Below are 20820 nucleotides of genomic sequence, written 5' to 3' on the forward strand. Positions count from 1 at the left end.
AGGATTGCGGTTTCCATCTTTGCACTGATGATCTTGCATGCAGATCGTGTCAAACAGTATCGCCTCCATTCAAGGCAACTTGCAGTTAGCGTACGAAAATTTGGCAGTATGCAAATATGTGATATGTGTCACACCTTTTCACCTGAAACAGCTAAAAAAGAGACATCTTCTTGGGGTTGTATTATGTTGATGTTGGTTATGGACATATTTTCCAAAGCTGAGTATAGTGAGATAGTTTTACTATGCGATGAATGTGGACGCAAGGTGTTACGAGCGCCTTTGGCTAAAAACTAATTTTAACTTTAATCATACTAGAGCTATAACTTGCTTTTACAACTCTAAAATCAGAATTAACTGCGCGCGAAACCAATGTATGTTTTTGTATATGGCAACTAAATATAAATATAGCATGTAAATAGAATTGTAATTTAGATAGATAATAAAATGGAGTCGGATTAATAACGAGTGGATTATTTCACATTACGATCCCAATCTTTGAATCTTATTAGCGGAGAAACGACTGAATGAAATGAAATTCAGGTAGAGTCTCAACATTGTGGTGAACCCGGACGTGATTGCTAAAAATACGGTACGTCTGTTTTTATTTGCAATAAGAATTAAGTAGTGAAATAAAAATGGAGATGTCCGTTAAGAAGCGAATACCTATTAGATCTAACTTTACGAAAACGTATAATGTTTTAATTGAAAGATTAAAGGTCGATGAACCTCAGGAAAAAGAGATTAAATCACTTTTTGGCAATTTGGAACGAATTTATTCGGATTTGGCCAAATTAGATAATGAAATATGTAGTTTTCTTCTGGAAAATTCTGATACCGAAAAGTATGAAGATGAGTATATGAAAATCGAAGAATACCGCACAAAAATGATTGATGCGAAAGTAAATGTGGACATATATTTGACTAAACTTTCTTACGCTGAAAAGGAAAGCGTTGGTTCTGTTTCTCCTAGAATTAAACGAAAACTTAAGTTACCTAAAATAGAACTCGTTAAATTTAACGGTGAAATTAAGAATTGGCTGGCTTTCTGGAGTCAATTTAAGCGTATTCATGATGATGATAAATTAGAAAATGAAGACAAATTTCAATATTTGATCCAATGTGTAAGTGAAGGAACTAGAGCTCGGGAAATTATAGACAGTTATCCTCCAACAAATGCGAATTATTGCAAGGCAATAGAAAGTTTAAAATCGCGTTTCGGAAAGGATGAGTTGCTTATTGAATACTACGTTCGTGAGCTACTAAAATTAGTTATAATAAATGCTTCAGAAGCTAAAAGGAAATTAAGCACGTCGCAAATTTATGATAAATTAGAAACTTACTTAAGAGCTCTAGAATCAATTGGTTTAACATCAGACAAGTATTCAGCAATGCTTTTCCCCCTGGTGGAATCCTGCATACCTGAAGATATATTCAGGGTATGGCTGCGTAATCCAATTATAATAGCAAATCATGACCCGGAAAGCAATGCTTATTCAGAAAAACTGAAAAACTTATTACTCTTTCTGAAAACAGAAATAGAAGGTGAGGAAAGAATTCGCTTAGCGAGATCAGGATTTGCGCCTAAGGTGTGTAAGGAGAGGAATTCTGATTCTGTGGCTACTGCTACAGATTTGTTTTCAGGAGGTACAGAAAAAAGAAAACATAATACCATCTGCGGTTTTTGTGAAAAACCTCACGAAAGCAAAGAATGTTACTATGCCAAAAAATTTGATTTTGAAAAGAAACAAAAGATTTTGAAAAATAAAAAATGCTGCTTCACTTGTTTAAAGCCTGGCCATAGGTCAAGAATTTGCAAGTCAAATGTACAGTGCCTGCTTTGTAATAAGAGGCATTGGACTTTGATGTGTCCAGATCTGCCAACAAACAAACCAAAAGTCAAAACACCTGAGGTGGAAGAGAATCTAAATGTCAATTTATCCAATCAGTGTGCTGCTGAAGAAGTTCTCCTTCAAACATTGCAAGTTAATATTAAAGCAGAAGGAAAAACACGCAGAGTACGAGCTCTTATTGACAGTGGTTCGCAGCGATCATACTTATTAGAGAAAACAATTAAAGAAATGAATCTGAGGCCCATTGAAGTTAAAAATATCATACATTCGGTATTTGGTGGATCTACGTTAGAAAAACAAGATCATGGACTATATGAAATAACCCTTCAGAATTTGAATACGGGATTCACTTACGATATGCAAGTCCTCGATCAACCAATTATATGCGGAAAAATACCTCGGATCCACAAAGGAAATTGGCAAAAGGAGTTGAAGAAAAAGAATATAATACTCTCTGATCAAGGCAAAGATTGTCCGGACATTGAATTGCTGATAGGAGCTGACTTTTGCGGACAGTTATTCTCAGGAAATATATATGCTCTGAAATGTGGATTAGTAGCATATGAAACAAAATTAGGCTGGCTGATCATGGGTAAAGTTTTTGGAGGAAAAGAGGAAAATACTTCCGCTCAACTGGTGACTTCAATGCTAATACAAAATAGCTCTATCTCTGATCTTTGGAAATTAGAAACTTTAGGTATTATGGATCCAGTTGAAACTAAATCTAAAGAAGAAATGAAAAGAAACGCAATGGATCATTTTATGAAAACAGTGGATAGAGATGAAAATGGCAGATACATAGTTAAGCTACCTTGGATAGAAGCAAAAGAAATTCTACAAGACAATAGATCCACAGCTGAACAACGTTGTATCCGTACTTCACAAAAGTTAAAAGGTGAAAAGAAATATGCAGAATATGAAGCTGTTTTTGAAGAATGGCTTGAGGAAAATATAATAGAGAAAGTGCCCAAAATGGAGGAGGGAAATCCAAGTTATTATTTGCCGCACCGAGGTGTTTTTAAGGAAAACTCATCAACCAAAGTACGTCCAGTGTTTGACGCTTCTTGTCGAGTTAAGAAAGTTCCGTCCTTAAATGACTGTCTGGAAAAGGGACCAAATTTAATAGAGCAAATTCCACCCATTTTAAGAAAATTCAGACAAAATAACATTGGGGTAATTTCTGATATTAAAAAAGCCTTTCTTCAAATCTCAATTGCAAAAGAGGATCAAGATGTTTTGCGATTTCTTTGGTGGAAAGATTACGAAACAAGAAAATTTGAGATACTTCGTCACCGCCGTCTTGTTTTTGGCCTCACTTGTAGTCCTTTCCTCTTGGCAGCGGTTTTGATGAATCATCTAGAGGAAAGTAAAGAGTGCTTTCCTGAAACCTCCGAAATATTGAAGAATTCCTTTTATGTAGATAACTGTGTGACATCCGTGCGCAATGAAGATGATCTTACCCGATTCATTCAAGAAGCAAAGCTGTTGCTTTCCAAGGCTTGTTTTGATCTTCGAGGTTGGGAATATACAAGGGACCTAAGTCGGGACGAGCCAACTGTTCCAACCTCAGTACTTGGACTGTTATGGAATACAAATGAAGATTTCCTTTTCTGTGATTTACAAAATACAGAATTTAATTTTGATGTTTGCAGTAAAAGAAATATTCTGTCAACGTCTCAAAAGATATTTGATCCACTTGGATTTTTATGTCCTGTGACAATATGTTTAAAACTCTTAGTGCAAAATATTTGGAAAAGAAACTTAGGGTGGGATGAAATTCTACCAGATGACATTCAGAAAAAATTCAAAACTTTGATTGTTGATTTGAAATTGCTGTCTGAAGTTAAGATCCCTAGATGTGTAAAGATCAATGGCTGCACCGAAGGACTAAGTCTTCATACCTTTTGTGATGCCAGCAAAGTTGCATACAGTACTGTCGTATTTTTGAGAAATACCTTGGGAGAGGAAGTCAAAATATATTTTATAGAGGCAAAAAGTAGAGTAGCACCTTTAAAGGTTATTACAATACCTCGTCTAGAATTACTAGCATGCTGCATTGGAGCTAGGTTAACTTCAGATATTAAAAATTCTATGTCTTTGAGAGACGTACCTACTTTTTATTGGACAGATTCTTCTGTTGCTCTTCATTGGATTCAAAAAGAAGATCATTGGGGTACGTTCGTGAATAACAGAGTAGAAGAAATAAGAAGACTTTCTTCAAAGGATGCTTGGAAGCATCTCCCAGGCACTTGCAATCCTGCTGATCTCCCTTCCCGTGGTTGTTCAATCCAAGGATTTTTGAAATCGAGATGGTGGGAGGGTCCACAGTGGTTGAAACTTCCAGAAGAAGAATGGCCAGCGACAGACTCTGAATACAATTTTGAAGAGGTTTTCCGGGAAAGGAAAAAGAGGGTCGTAACTTTGGTCAACTCTACAGATCTGAATAAATCCTGGTATTTGTACAAGTTCTCAAGATATTCTAAAATTGTGCGAATGATAGCATGGATGCTACGATTTGTACAAAATTGCCGAAATCCAATTAACAAGATGAAAGATCTTTTAACTGTTGCAGAACTAGATGCCGCCGAAAGAAAGGTGATACAAATCGTGCAACAAGAAACCTTTAATAACGAAGATGCAAGATCAAAACTTAAATCACTCTGTGTGTTTAATGATTCTGATGGACTAATTAGATTGAAAACTAAAATTACTAGACGAGATGATGAAGAAAATTTTAGATACCCTCTAGTATTGCCTTGTAAGCACCCATTAGTGGAGAGATTGATTTTCGAACATCATTTGATCTCTTCCCATGCTGGAGTTCAAGTTGTCCTAACAGATATCCGTCAAAAATTTTGGATTCTGCAGGGCCGAAAAACTGTCCAGAAAGTGCTCTCAAGGTGTATAAGATGCAAAAGATATACGAGCAAGAAAATTGAATCAATTCCTGCGCCACTACCGGAAGATCGTGTACGGGAAGCCTTGATATTCGAAGTCACTGGAGTGGATTTAGCAGGGCCGCTTCATTTAAAGGATGGGAAAAAGGCCTGGATCTTGCTTTTTACTTGCGCTGTATATAGGGCCATTCATTTGGAATTAATACAGAGTCTTTCAACTAATGGATTCCTTCTAGGTTTTAGAAGATTCGTCGCAAGACGAGGGCGACCTAGGACTATATACAGCGATAACGGAACAAATTTTACTGGAACAAATAATTTGATGGGTTCTCTTGATTGGGACAAGATTGTCAATGAAGCCTCCGTCTTAAGAATTCAGTGGAAATTTAACCCCCCAACAGCTGCTTGGTGGGGCGGATTTTTTGAGAGCATGATTAAGATGGTGAAGAAGCTTTTAAGAAGAGTTTTAGGAAAGGCATCGCTTCATTACGAAGAAATGTTCACTATTCTTTGTGACGTAGAAGCCAACATCAATTCTAGACCTTTGAATTATCTATCGGAAGATCCGAATGATTTAATTCCACTGACTCCCTCAATGTTCATTCAAGAGACTACAAAGGTAGGAGTTCTCGATTTGGATACTTTGGATAAAGTAAATATCTCCAAACGATATCAGTATCAACAAAAATTACGAGAGGACTTGAGGAAAAGATTTCGAAAAGAATATCTAAGCTTGTTAATCCAGAAGAAGCCAAAAGGAAAGGAATCTAGACAAGTGCAAGTGGGAGATATTGTTATAATTGAAAGTGATATCAAAAAGCGACTAGACTGGCCTTTGGGATTGGTAATCGAAGTGTTTCCTGGGAAAGATGGCTGCATCCGAGTAGTGAAGCTAAAAACAGCGAGTGGGGAACTTGTGCGTCCAGTGCAACGTTTATACCCCTTGGAATTAGACCATGACGATCCTGTGGGTGCGAGAAAAAACGAACCGGTTGCTTCGTATGAAGAAATCGAAATCCCGAGCTCGGAAAATAACGACTATGAAACAAAAACTAGAAGTGGAAGAAAAGTGGTTAAACCTTCACGTTTTAACTAACTTTTAAACTTTATTATGTACTTTTCAAATATGTGCATTTCATGTTTTGATTTCTAAATATTTTGAATGCAATATTTTGTTAATTTTGATTTTGTAACCTCCTAATTTAAAAATCAAAAGGTGGGAGGATGTTACGAGCGCCTTTGGCTAAAAACTAATTTTAACTTTAATCATACTAGAGCTATAACTTGCTTTTACAACTCTAAAATCAGAATTAACTGCGCGCGAAACCAATGTATGTTTTTGTATATGGCAACTAAATATAAATATAGCATGTAAATAGAATTGTAATTTAGATAGATAATAAAATGGAGTCGGATTAATAACGAGTGGATTATTTCACATTACGATCCCAATCTTTGAATCTTATTAGCGGAGAAACGACTGAATGAAATGAAATTCAGGTAGAGTCTCAACACAAGGCACGATCAGCAAGCAGCAATGTTCTGCTTGTTTCCCTGCAGGCTTGTATCCTTCTCAACAACTGTTGCAAAACGTTTAAAGGAGACAGACTGCTTGGCTAGTCGAGCTCGAACTGACAGACTAGCTGAGATAGGACGGCAACTTCAACCAGATTATTAGTCTTGTATATCCGAAAAGCAGCACAGGAGAGATTAGTGAGCACTGTGGTCTCTGAAAAAGTTAATTTAAGAAGCTCCTAAGTGAATTTGGTGCTCATTCATACTGACCAATCCCTCAACAGGTTTTACTGGACAGGAATGCCAAGCTCTGCTATGCATGGTGCAACTTTGCCATGAATCAGATATAGATTTAGTCAACATTCCGATATAGTGAGTACAAATGAGACATGCTTTTCACTGGTAGCTGTAAAATCCCATATGTTTTACCGACTTCCGACATCAAATACGGTTTGCTATTAAATTTTTGGTTTGCAATTAGTAATAAAAAGTTAATCGCCCCAATATTTCATGATGGCATCTTAACGGTACGCGATATTTACAACTGTTACAAAACGTAATACCTGATTTGTGCAGATCCTGCTGTTTAATCTTGGGAATCTATGACTTCAACATGAAAGCGCGCTTTCTCACAGGGCATCTCCAATGAAGCAGTATCTCGTCAAGGAATTCGCTATCAAATAGTTAGGCACTGAGATTTCGAAGATTGGCCACCACATTCGCCTAATCTGACTTCACTGTACGTTTTCCTGTAGGCATACCCGAAACATCAGGTGCATCGACTCCTCCACAAAAGTTGCATGACCTTAAACGATGCATTAGAAACGTTTATGCCAAATGTCAGCCTCTATGCTCCAACGTATGCAATATGAAATTCAAACGAGGATCCAAATTTGCATTGCACGATGAAAGAATGAATGATAATCTAAAGGTTTGCCGATTGTTTTATGAATAGGGATATTTTTGTATTTTCGCGAAGAAGACAAATTTATAAAATATTAATTAATCAAAAGTGACCGTAAAACTAACAACTAATTAATTTCGGGGTTATTATTTTGATTCTCACTCTAGTTTTTCTCAGAGAAACAAATATCACTAAATGAAAAATACTTTATAGCAAGCAGATACATATCTAATGTCGTAAAGCTACGTTCTTTTCTTCAATATGTAAAACAACTCATTATATTTTGTAATTTACTATAATTTATTACAAAACAAAATAAGTCCTGGAATTGTTTTTTTTTATTCCTCAATATTGAGTCATTTATTTCAAACATTGTCTTAAAATATTTAGTTATGGCGATAAGACAGACAATTCTTTCTTCTTTTTTCCAAGTAAGATAAGGCGTGTGAATATTTTCAGAGACCGCGGAATCAATTAAGCCTTCATACATGCAGCGTTATCATGGGGTGCAATAAAATTAAAACTGGAGTAAAAATGATACAGAAATGTGAAATTTTTTAAATCAATAAGAATTTAAATAGTCACTAATTCAGACATGATATATCTGTGTGCGTACATTTAATTATACTTATCTTTTTTCAGAAAACATGAGGAACAAATGAACGCAAACTGTTAAAATTTAACGACAAACAAAGATAATCAAAATAACATGAAGTTAGTGTCTTAAACAAAAGGGTATTTAACGATAAATTAAGTGTTTCCAATAAAACAAAATTGCACCAAATCGATTTATTTTGAACGATTATTATCACCTATTTTACCTCTTGTGCAATATTTAATTGCAACTATCAAAGATATTTTCTTATCTCAAATCATCCTTAAAGAACATTTTGTAAGTGGTGCCTGTGTCTTTGAAGATTTTGATTCCGTGCTAAACATAACGTAGTAAAGTGATTAAATAGAAAGAAATAGAAAAATTGAATAGAAAACTTAAATAAAAGTTATCGTAAATGATATTATTTTGAACAATTATTTTTTATTTATTATGAAATTGTTTGTTAAAGAACGGGAAACGAATTATTATAAATTTGTTTACTTCGTAGGGCATAAATGATAATGTGATTTTAGGACTATATGATAAATGACTTTTAATCATTTAAAATCATTTTCAAGAAACAATTTTTCCTGTTTGTGTTCTTCTTGTTTATGTATAGTTTGAACCAACTATTACACTTTCATTTTGTATAATGTTTTGTATAATGCTAGAAAAATATTGAAACGGGTTACCTCTCTAAATTCCAGCATTTTTTTGTTATTTTTCAAATGACTGTGATCACATGCATGTGGCACACTAAATCAGAAGACCTTCTTTTCATTAATAGCTGTCAAAATTTGATAAAAATCTACAATTCTGCTGTAAAGATTACATATTAAATTTCAACTTTCAAGTTTATTTAATTTTTGAACTACTGTATTCGCCGATATATCGATATGATTACAAAAATCCTTTTATACATTACGATATAATTACAAAATGTGTTTTTCAGATTCAGAGAATCCTAAGACATGAGGCTTCATCCAAATCTTTGATCGAATTACAATAATTTCTCTTTGTACATTTCATATATGAGAAAATACAAATCCACAATAAAATAAACAATAGGCTATTTACTATAGAAAATAGTTAAATATTACATTTATTTTGAAAGCCATTATTTCATTACAATAAAAAAATGCAAAATGTGAGTGTAATTCAGCACTTATAAAACTAAATTTTATGCATTTACAGTCTTCAAATATCGTACAGAGAAGATGGTGCAAGCAATACATTCTATCCATAGCGGAATTAAAGCATGCCAATAGAAAGAAATGATTACAAAGTAGCAATCACAATCATTCAACTTATAATATATATTACTTAATATATTTACCACCTTATTTTTCATTAAAAAAATGAATGGAGTAAAAATTAATTAAAATGCATTAAAACACCGAAAAATATGAGAAAAGAATATTCGTTTCTAACCTTTCGAAAAGTAAAAAGAAACTATTCTCAGTTAAAAATTTACATAAACATTGAAAATACTTTGAATATTAATACAATAATGAAAAGCATTATAGGAAATTAAACAGAAAAATACATTAAAAAATTTTAAAAATTTGTTAAAATTAAGGAAAAGTTTAGATGACAGAAAAATTGATGTCATGGCAAAGGTAATAATTATTGATAATTTTTCAGTTTGAGATAGCATAAAAATTAATTATACTGTAATATTTTCTAAAGTTATCTCTAACAAACACCCAAATTCAATTTTATTTTTATGAGTTTGAATTCTATTAATATTTCTTAAAAAATTGTGCTGAGGTGAGTATTTCCATATTTCAGAAATTATTTATTACAAATATGGAATTATAGATAAAGCAGTTTGCCTTTCACAGCGCCGGCAGATCATCTCGCATCTCTTTGTCACGCACGCACACACACATTCCCTTTTATTATTGAGAGTAATTGCGTGAAATTTGAGATAATTGCAATACACAATTATTTGTAGGAACGTAAATATTTTTCAAACATTTTTGTTTTATTTCTACAGTCATGAGTTTCTATTACTTCAGAAAAAAATCGCAGAAACAGTCACAATTTGACTTTTACATAATAATTATAGGGGAAATCTATAGTCCAACAGAAACATGTAAGATATAAATATTCAATAGCTAAGAACATGGTAACATCACAAAAAAACAAACAGCTCTAAGTGGGACAGGGGACAATTATTTGTGTCCTTTCGATTAGTTGCTAAATTATTTATGGCATTAACCCTTTAATAGTCTAATGGTGAAAAGTTGTAGTAAAACGATTTTTATGTGCATATATTAAATAAGTAGGATATGTATAACAAATTATTGTGTTATACATATCTTGTCATAGAAATTTAATTTAATATATTTAGTTCTACTTAGTCCTACCTTAGAAATTTATTTTAATTCTTACTCAGGAATATGTGAAGAAATGTAGTTTACATGATTCATTTAGGATTGTAGATTTCACACAGAAACCAATGAAAACACATTGATTCTGAGCAGTTGTACAAAATAAAGGGTTACTCAATAATTTGGTACAAATTTGCAAACCTCAGGTTAAAAATAGAGGTGGATAAAAATTTCCAGGAAAAATAAAGCGAATATGAAGAATTGAAATTCAACGAACATGAAAGAGATATTTGTTAAAATCCTTGAAAAAAGCATTTTTTTTGCTAGGAAAGAAAATACAGACTTTTCGGAAGCTAAACAATGATATTGTTGCATCAGTGGCAAATACTTCTTTCCGTTATTAGCACTGGTTGGGCTGAATGAATATAGAGATCTATAAGCATGTAAACTTTAAATATGAATTTTAATGGCGTTGAAATTTCGATAAATGCTAACCATTGAATTCCTTAACGTGAAGATGCTAAAATCTTTTGGAAAAAAAACTACTTATCTGAAATATTTTATGAAACCGTCTTTCATCTTAAAGTAAAATAAAATATTTTGATTTATTCTCGAAATATAACTAGTTCTATTATTATAATGTCACTTTTTTATCCTTTTATTTGCTTATTAATGATAAAGAATAAAGAACTTAATTCCGATTCATTTAAAAATTGCCGTGAATTGCTAAGATTTTATTTAAAATAAAGAAATATTTATGATGATTGGTAATAAAAAACTCTGAGAAGTTTTTTATTAGTAAAAGAAAATTTAAACTCATTTTCCCAGAGTGCCCAATAAAATTCCGTACGTCAACAAAGTAGCAAAACATGAAATGTAAAGTGATCTGTTAAGTGAATAGATTTTAAAAACCGTCAAGCTGCCTTTTGGAATGTAAAAAGACTGTAAAGTGCGGTTTTTCTTTGAGACACTATTAAATGAATTTCGCAACATTCTTTTTGCTTTCTCTGCCATTTCATTTGCGAGACACCCTGATATGATGAGTGCCGATTGAAGAGATAACGAGATAATTATCGCCTGAAAAGAGAAAACATATTCTTGTGTTAATAATGGCATTCGGAAAGCAAGTTTGTATCCTGATCGAAATAAAGTTATCATAGTGCTTAGAATTGTAATAAAGACGGGAAAGGAAAAGTGATCATCCATATAGTTCATGAAATTTAAAATGATTTCATGAATTCGTAATAAATTTTGAAAAGTGTCAAAGGAAATGTCTTTGTGGAGATGGTGAAGCAAATGTTGCTGGAAAAGAATTCGAATGCAGTCGCAAGTTAAAATATAATAAGATACAAAAAGACAAGAACTGAATTTTGTTACCAGGTTAAACACCGCTTCTATTCCTTTAATACTCCCGAAAATGTAAGACATAAGAGGACTTTCTAATCCCTTTTCTAAGGCCGAAAAAAATATGTATCTTTGGACAATGTTGAAGCAAGTCAAAGCGAAGAAAATAATTGTGATCATCTGCGCAATAACTGAGAAAATGATGCATTTGTGCTTAATTTTTCTCAGATTGTTTTTGGGTAACATTTCAAATACTCGATTCAGATTATTTGTCATCCGATACATTTCTCGGCGTCTTTGGTAAATTGATAAATATAACACCAGACGTAATGTAATCACAATATACGAAGTGCTTTCATACCTCCAATCTCCTACAAATGATATATGACAAATTCCTAAGAATGCTATCAGTATGAAAAAGACAAAACTAAAGAGAGTGGGACAATTGATGCGAAATTTCGAAGTTTGATTTTTCTGGTGTTTTCGACAGTTATCTTTTGGATTCCTACTTTGAATTTCAGGAAGTTGAATTATTTTCATCCCTAATAAGTGGAACGGAATGAAGATAAAATTGCATTCGCTCATAAGAGACCTATATGAAAAAACCGTCTTTGAGGTCACAGTTTGCGTGGGGCACATTTTAGAATTTTCTGCATTTATTATATTTCGCATATTTCTCGACGAGCGCAATTTTCTCTGTTTACAGTAATGACATTTATCTCAGAGTTCCTTCTTCAGACTTATGAAGAATATTGAAGATTTTAGGAACAAAAATGCACTGAATATGCTGTTTTTGCCACATTTTGATCATTTACTTAAAGAAACTTAAATCGAATATTTAAACATATAAATACATCTTTACCTTTTATAAGCTATGGAGATATATATCTAATATTGAAAGTGAAAGTGAATCATAAGATTTTTAATTTGAATCCTATGAGATTTCTTTAAAAATGAGAAGCGTTCTAATCGATAGAAATATCTGACAAAAGGATATGAGAAGCTTATGTCCGCAGTTTAACTGATGTCAACATCTCACGCAGTAACAAATAGGCGCACCCGTTCGATATTCGTTAAAGTTTCTTTTCATTGGAACTAAAAGTTATTCTTCCACAAAATTTAATTTTTGTAATGGACTTCTATTTTGAAACGATAGATTTTCTTATTTTCTTTATGGTATCAGTGAATGGGTTTTAACTACATAATAGAACCTCTTTATTCTTTTCCCATCTTCTACAATTTTGATAGACTTTCAAATATCATTTTATTGAATAAAAAGGTTTGTTGCTATACATGATGGATGGTTTTACAGCCATTTCCTCACAATTCAAGCACTTAATTGCTTTGTACAAAAGAATCAGGGTACTTTTTTGCTTTTTGTATAAACTATTTTAAAATATATAATGCATATTAAAAACGGTGCAAGATTTAAAAAAATTTCTTTTATCATCATAATAAAAGGCGAAAACATTTTATCAGATGTACTTGAGTGAACAGTATCGTAAAAGCGTGAGAGAAATACTCCAAGCCAGGGAAACTGTGAATCGTGTGTTAGTTGAAGTGGTTCTTGACGAGCTATTGTATGTACAGTCGCGGGGAAAAAAGCCACCAAGTTTTATTTTGCAATCAATCATAGCATGTGAAAACTAAAAGTATCACTTTGAGGTAGTAAGGAATACTAAAAGTTGTTCTGACTAAATTTTTCATAGAGGGTTGTCTGCATATTTAAAATTGGACAAACTTTGAAATATTCTATGGCAACACCTTTCTTTATTTTATAAATGGATTCCGCATGGACCAAAAAAACTCTTAACAACTTTTAGTTAATATATTATGATTACGTTAGGATATATTTGACCATTTCTGTTAAGGGGCTCTTTCCATATTTTAGATGTATAATATTTCGATTTTCTCAGAACATGGCATTTTTTTAATTTTTGTGTCATTTTTCTAAAAGCATCTGTAAAGCTACAATCTACATATTAAAATCGATTGCAACGACATTCAAGGAAAAATATTTCTAGTGAAAGCTTTTGGGAGAATTTCGATTTTTTTTTTTCTGCAAAGAAATATTCAAGAATATTGAAAGCTTCGTCTAAATTGTACCTGTGTCTAATTTCCTATTTCGGTGAAAGAATTCTAATGGAAAGCTTTGTGATATAAGCAAAAAATGTAAAATGAAATATAGTTTTTTACTAGTTAAAAGAAACATCAATTTTAATGTTAAAATTACTATCTTCCTGATTCTGAGAGAGAGAGAAAAAAATGAAACTGCCTTTTAGTCTTTTGCGCTTTATTCCTGCATTTCAATTATCAGTATATACTATTTTTATCATCACTGCTTACTACTGATAATTAGATATGAAATGATACATACAAAAAAATTGTGTTTTTCATTCACTGAAAAATGTAAGTCAGTTTTCTTCCATATTTTACTGGCAACTAAGTGTTTATGTAAATGCTTTTTGATTGCCAGAGATTTCATTGAATGAAGTTATGTAAACAGGATATATGCATGTTACAGTCGTGAAAAGCAAGTTGCATAACATAACTCTAAATGTTCATTCATATCTTTAATTTCCATTGTTGTAGCAATTTTTAAGCTATAATTCATCACATATCTTATAAGATTAGAAATTTGATAGAATATATAGTTATAAAAATCCGTATATATAATTATAATATTATTATTAGGTATAACTGTATGAATAATTATTATAAATAGGTAATCATAAGAGTAACGTTTCATTTGGATATTTTTAAGAAAAGTTTAATAATCAAAAATTTATATTTGAACCTATTTGCTTAAATAAAACAAAAATAATTTTATTAAATTTTTTATTTATCTATAAAATGTATCAAATGGATTAATAAAATCAATTAAAAGAGTTACAAATTGTAATACCAGTACTAAATGCTTAACAAATAATTTTTTGATGCCTGAATTTTTTCTATTTTATTTGTGATTATATACAATAAAGCAATAATTATAATTACGGCAGATTGATATTAAAATATTTTACTCTTATGAAAGATATATTGGACACTTAAACAAACAACAACAAATTCAAACAATGACAAATGACCCGTTGTTGTTAAAAAGTATAGAGTTCGTTATTCATACATTACTAAGACAAATAATTCGTCACAATGTTTGTAGAATTTGCTATATTCTTTAAGTGATATATATATATATATATATATATATATATATATATATATATATATATATATATATATATATATATATATATAACGACAATGCAGGAAACGATATATGTTTCAAGGAATGCATAATCGGCAGCATTTCAATGTAAGTCAAAACATGTCGATACTTTGATATTTCTGAACGCGCTCCAAAATGCATCGATTTAGGAGCAATACAGAAAACTTAATGTAACTGGACAACTACTCTTCTTAGGAATGAGCTGAAATTTTACATATTTATATAAATGGTCAAATCCTTCGATTTGTTGGAATTTAAAAATTTTTTAACACTAATATTGTATTTTTTTTCATTTAAATATATATGGAAAATGCATAAGAATTTTATATTTTCTTAAAAAAAGAGTTTAGGTCAATAACTTTATAAATGTTAAAGATCTGAATAAAAATTAAAAATTTAATTTTAACATTAGAATGTCAAAAATTCGTTAGCACATAATTTCGAAATAAATAGGCCTAAACTAATGTAATTTGGTTTTCCGGGAGTAACTTTTGATGTTGTTTTAAAACGTTTGGAGAAAATCGGATGTTGCTATATAGGAAATGTTGAAGTTTGCTCTCATTTTAATATCTGGAAGGTCCCTTACGAAATTTTTAATTCGAAATTTTTTAAGAAAATTTTAAACCTTTTCAAATGACACCTTTTCATAGTCAACTATGAAACATCGTTTCATTCACATCTTTCTAATTTTTTTTATTCATTAACTATAAAAGGATTTTAAATTAGAAACAAACCTTTTTTGTTTCACGACCGTCATCCATTTCAGTTCCAAAATATGAATGAATTCTCTAAAATGATTAATGGACTATAAAATGATAAATGGTAAATTGATCTTAATAAAAATGGACAATCAGATTCCCGGCTAACTTTTAATTATAAAATTAAATATATTTGTGATATTCAAATGGTTAAACTGCCCCGTTAAAATTTTAAGTTTGCTTTAGAAGAAAAATAAGTTCATTTTCACAGAGTGCCCAGTAAACTCCCGTAACAAAACCTGAGATGTAAAGTGATCTGTCTAGTGAATAGTTTTCCAAACCATCAAACTGATTTTTGGAATGTAAAAATGTTGTAAATTGCAGTTTTTCAAATAATTCTTTGAGAAGTTTTTTAAATGCACTTCGAAACTTTCCTTTTCATTTCTTTACTATTTCACTCGTTAAAAAGGACTGATATCATTAAAGATGAATTATAAGAAAAGAAGACAATTGCAAACTAAAAAAGTAGCAGTTTCCTGATACAGATGCTGTCTCGCGGAAAACCAGATTATATCCCGCTCGAAATAAGGTTACTATGGCGATAAGAATTGTAATAAAGACTGGAAGGATAAATGATCTAATCATTTATCCTTCATTAATTCTAAAAAAAATTCAATCATTAATTCCCAAACAACTTCATTTTTATTCAATAAATCTTGAAACGTTTTAAGAGAAATGTCTTTGTGAAGCAAAGTAAATGTCGCTGAAAAAGTATTCGGATGCAATTGCAAATTAAAAAATAATAAGATATAAAAATGCAAGAAATAATTTTTGTTACGAAATCGAATACCGATTTCAGTTCTTGTAGACTCAAAATAATAAATGATATCGCATGATTTTCTAATTGAACTGATAAAATCTCAAAACAAATTCATTTAAGGGTAATTATGAATTAACGCAAAACTATGCTCATAACTAATAATCTGTACGAAAACCTAAAAAAATAATGTATGGGTATTTGATTTTTTAAAGTTTGTTTTTGGAAAACATTTCGAATTCTTGACTAAGATTTTTAGTCATCTGAAACAATTCTAGACGTTTTTGGTAAATTGCTAGATACAAAATCATGTATAATATGGCCGTGACACACAAACTACAATCATATTTACATTTTTGCAAAAAACAGATAGAATATTTCTATGAGTACTATCAATATGAAAAGAACAAAAATATGGCAAGTCTGAAACTTGATGTAATTTTCTTTTTGTTTTTTCAGATGATTTCGATCAAATTAATTTGGATTTCTATTTCGGATTGTAGAAATTTCAGTAACATCGATATTTATTAAATAGAACGGAAAGAAGAGAAAATCGAATTCATTCATACGAAAATAGGATAGAACATTTTTTGTGATCAGGTTTTGAGTACAGTAGATGCTAATATCATCTGCATTTGCCAAACATCGAAATGAATTTTTTGAATGGCGAAATGTAATATTTTCTGTAATGACTTTCTCGAATAAGATGCTAGAGTAGTTATTTACAAATTTTGAATTATAGAATAGATTAAAATGTACGAATGAAAATATATATGGTGATTAAATTTTTGCTGCTCTTTAAAAATATGTATAAGAAAACATATGGAACTTATTTTTGTTAACGAAAACGCGAAGTGAACTGTAGGAATCCTAATTTGAATCTTAAATATTATATTTTAGAATAGATAACAAGCATTTTCTTGGAAGAAAATCTGAAAGCTAGAAGTGTGTTTTCTCTGTGTGTTTGCTTTAGATGATTGAAATCCATATTCCATAAACATAGCGGGCGTCCCTGTCTTATAGTCTGTCATATAAATAAATGTTATTGATATTTTTTCATAAATTTTGGTATACTGAAAGGATCTTAATCTTATTTGTAGCAACTTCTTTTGTCTACTTTATGTTCTCAATTGATCCTCTTTAATTAATTAATAGAGTTGTTGTTTTTAAGTATATTTCGTTTTTGTTTTCAAGCATTAAGTTTTTGTTTTTAAGTATATTTCGTTTTTGTTTTCAAGCATTAAGTTTTTGTTTTTAAGTATATTTACCAAGATTTCAATTAACTTATAACGGAAGGATAACTTTAAAAGATTGACAGTTTCATTCCTCTAATCTTCTCAAAAATAAGGAAATTAACTTAGGATGCAAAGCAGAAGTAGATAATATTTCATTTTCACAATAAATCGTTTCAAAATACAATGAATAGTAAAAATACAATAAATTAAAAAATATATATGTTTTTATTAGTATACACAGAAAGACAGGAAATATTTTATTTTTATGAAATATATTATTATCAAATTGTTTTTTGAAATCTTTGTAAAAAAGTTTTGCATAAGCAACTATTTTCTATCACGTTTATAATGTATTGTTAATTTTTAATGAATACCTAAGAATTTTTAATAGAATGATATTCATAATGGTTCATATTCCAATAGCTTTGCTGTGAGCGTTACATGTCTGCATGATTTTGCTTCGTATGTTTGATCAGTTGTTTATACTTTTAAAAAAGTTTTTTTTTTTTAAATTTTGGACATTTGGATAAATAATACTAATAAAAATATATAAATTTACTTTATTTATTTAATGCAGTTTTCAAATTTGTCAATTAAGAAAAGACTAGTTTTTCAGTTAAGGAAAGAAGTTTTTTTTTCATTTAAAAGAATTTCTAATCTGAAGAGATCGAAAGATCAACCCTTATCTTTCGCTGCTCAGTAATCTAGAAATATGATTCTCGCTTTGGGCGTGAAATGTCTCAGATTCACATCCCTACATGCCTTTTGCTGTTTCTTTCCCCCCCCCCCCCTCCCGAATAAAGATACAAAATCTCCCACATGATCAGCGTCAAAGACAAAAATGGTTATTGAAAATTCTCCCCTCATATAATAAAAAGAAGTTAATTTTTTCTCTGTGTACAGTCGACTTTCTAAATTTTCAATTCTTTACATTTTGATGGATTCTTTGTTTTTCAAAATTAATGACTTAATCTGACTTTAAACTATTTATATCGTCTATTTTTTAAAAGTTAATAAGCTATTATTGTGCTTCAGTGGTTTAGAGAAATGATTAGAAGTGGTTTAGAATGCGAAAAATCAAATCCTGGCCGAGTCCATTTATATAAGAGCGAATCCAATTTACATAGTAAAATGACGATAAATATTCATTGAATATTAACATGATATAGTCTGATGCTGCAACCCACGTGTACGGGTAAGAAAAAATCAGACGCAGTTAAAGGATAAAGTGTTCTTTTTCCCGGCTCGATGATCGATCGAGATCAGAAATTCGTATTAACGATTTCTGTTTTTGAAGTTAACATTTTTGTTATATGCTCGGGAGTTTGCACCTCATTGATCCGAACGCGAATATTTGATTTTTCATTTTGACAGTTATTGTGCACTCAGTGCGCAGGGGATTTCAATCCATTTCGCTCAATGTTCCTCTCATGCGATTGGAATAAAGATGTTAATGAGAATTCTTGATATCCAGATTTTCAAAGAATCCCTTGGTGATTTTCTGGTTCTGTTGAATATCTTAAATAGAAAATATCAACGAAAATTGATCTCTTTAATCTCCGTTCATGTTTATCTGGTTTTTTGTAGACCTTCGTATCTAGTATCATATAGAGTAAAATTTCTGCGAAGAAATTTCATAATTCAATTTTACTGAATTACTAAACTCGAATGGTTGTTAAATGAATATTTATAATTTATTGTGTAATTGCACATTTCGGTTAATTTTTCTACATGCTTGTTGTCACAATTCGTTTTGTCTTTTATTATGCGTTACTAAATGTATGTATGCATTTTCTTTTCGCATTTTTCCTTTAAGGAAAACATTTTTTTTATACTAGTGAGTTGATACATAGTTTTTCTGATTTTATATGAATTACTTTTGTCAATGAAAAATGTTTCCTCTCATTATATAGTTCATTTCCGAATGCATTTCTCATATAAACATATATCTTTGATATTTGTACTCTAAAGCTCCATTTAATTTATGCTGTATTTAATTACATATATATATATATATATATATATATATATATATATATATAAGATACAGAAATTATAAGAACATTCTAGAACAAACGAGAAATAATAGAAAGTAAATGATAGATATAATAATGATGTTATTCAGATGAACAATATATCAAGTGTTGAGGAACGTTTATTTCTTACACTTTACCAAAATTTGAAATACATAGATACATATTTTCTTACAGTGATATGCCCAAATTGCCAGACGATTATAATGAATCCAAGTAAAATAATGGACCATAAAATGCATGCAGAAGATTTTCCTTATGAACGTATATTCTAAACGCTTAGGAGTCCCAGTAAAATCGATTCTAAACGCCTTATCCGGGAGTGGCCTCTCCTACACTTCATCTCCAAACAATAAGAACACAAAACCCTGCTTGGCGCATGAAATGATGACATGAAGCATGACCCTGAAGGTCTTACTTAGTTTTGGCGAATAATTGAAATATAATTTTTGGCATCTTTTTCTGAATCTATCATGCAAATATGCATTTCTGTTGCTTGTTTTTCAGCGAATCGAAAACAAAATTTGACCCGACACTACAGTTGTGGTCGCAAGATCGCATGCCGAATTTCATTGCTTTTATATGTATATGAAAGTATAGAGCGACAAATGGTCAACTTTTCGAAAGATTTGGCTCAAAATTTGCTACGAATCTACGTTTTAGTTGCTAAACTTGTGTACCAAATTGTATTTCTCTATCTTTTCACGTTTTGTGGTTATCAAGCACAAACAGACTAGCTTACCTAAGAATAGATTTCTTTCAAACTTCAACAGAAATTTACAATTCAATCTAAAGTCCGTATACCATACTTTATTCATCTAGCTCAAAGCGTTAATGAGTTATCACTTTCAGATAGACACGAAGCAAAAAATGTATTTTTCGAAGTCAGGGACATTTGAAGCGTGGAGAAAAATATACTAAGTTCAAATTTCTTTTTGGAGATTCCAATATTTTCTCTGTACTTTGTATACTGAAAAATAGAAAGGAGAACACTCTAAGAATGCTTCCTCGAAAAATGGTCTGATGGGATCTCCTGTTGAAATATTTTCTAAGATGTGAGCATCGACCTTAATCATTTTTGACATCAGGTGTGATATAAATTGTTGTTGGGTATTGTGAACAATTTGTTAGCAAGAAATTGTTAACACTGATATACTTCTATAATTTATAGACAAAAATAAAAGGAGTGTGAAATTTTCCCCGACCTCATAAATGAAGAAATGATAATAAACCTGTTACGAAGAAGCAATTGAAACCTGAAGCTATAAAATTTGGAGTGAGGAAGAATTCGAAAATTTTTTTTCTCTGAAAGTAAGGAATAAGCGCAGAGGATTAGAATTTTTTTAATTCGTGGCCAATTTTAGAATTAT

Source organism: Argiope bruennichi, chromosome 8 (genome assembly GCF_947563725.1).
Source record: "Argiope bruennichi chromosome 8, qqArgBrue1.1, whole genome shotgun sequence".
In the NCBI taxonomy this organism is placed as follows: Eukaryota; Metazoa; Arthropoda; class Arachnida; order Araneae; family Araneidae; genus Argiope; species Argiope bruennichi.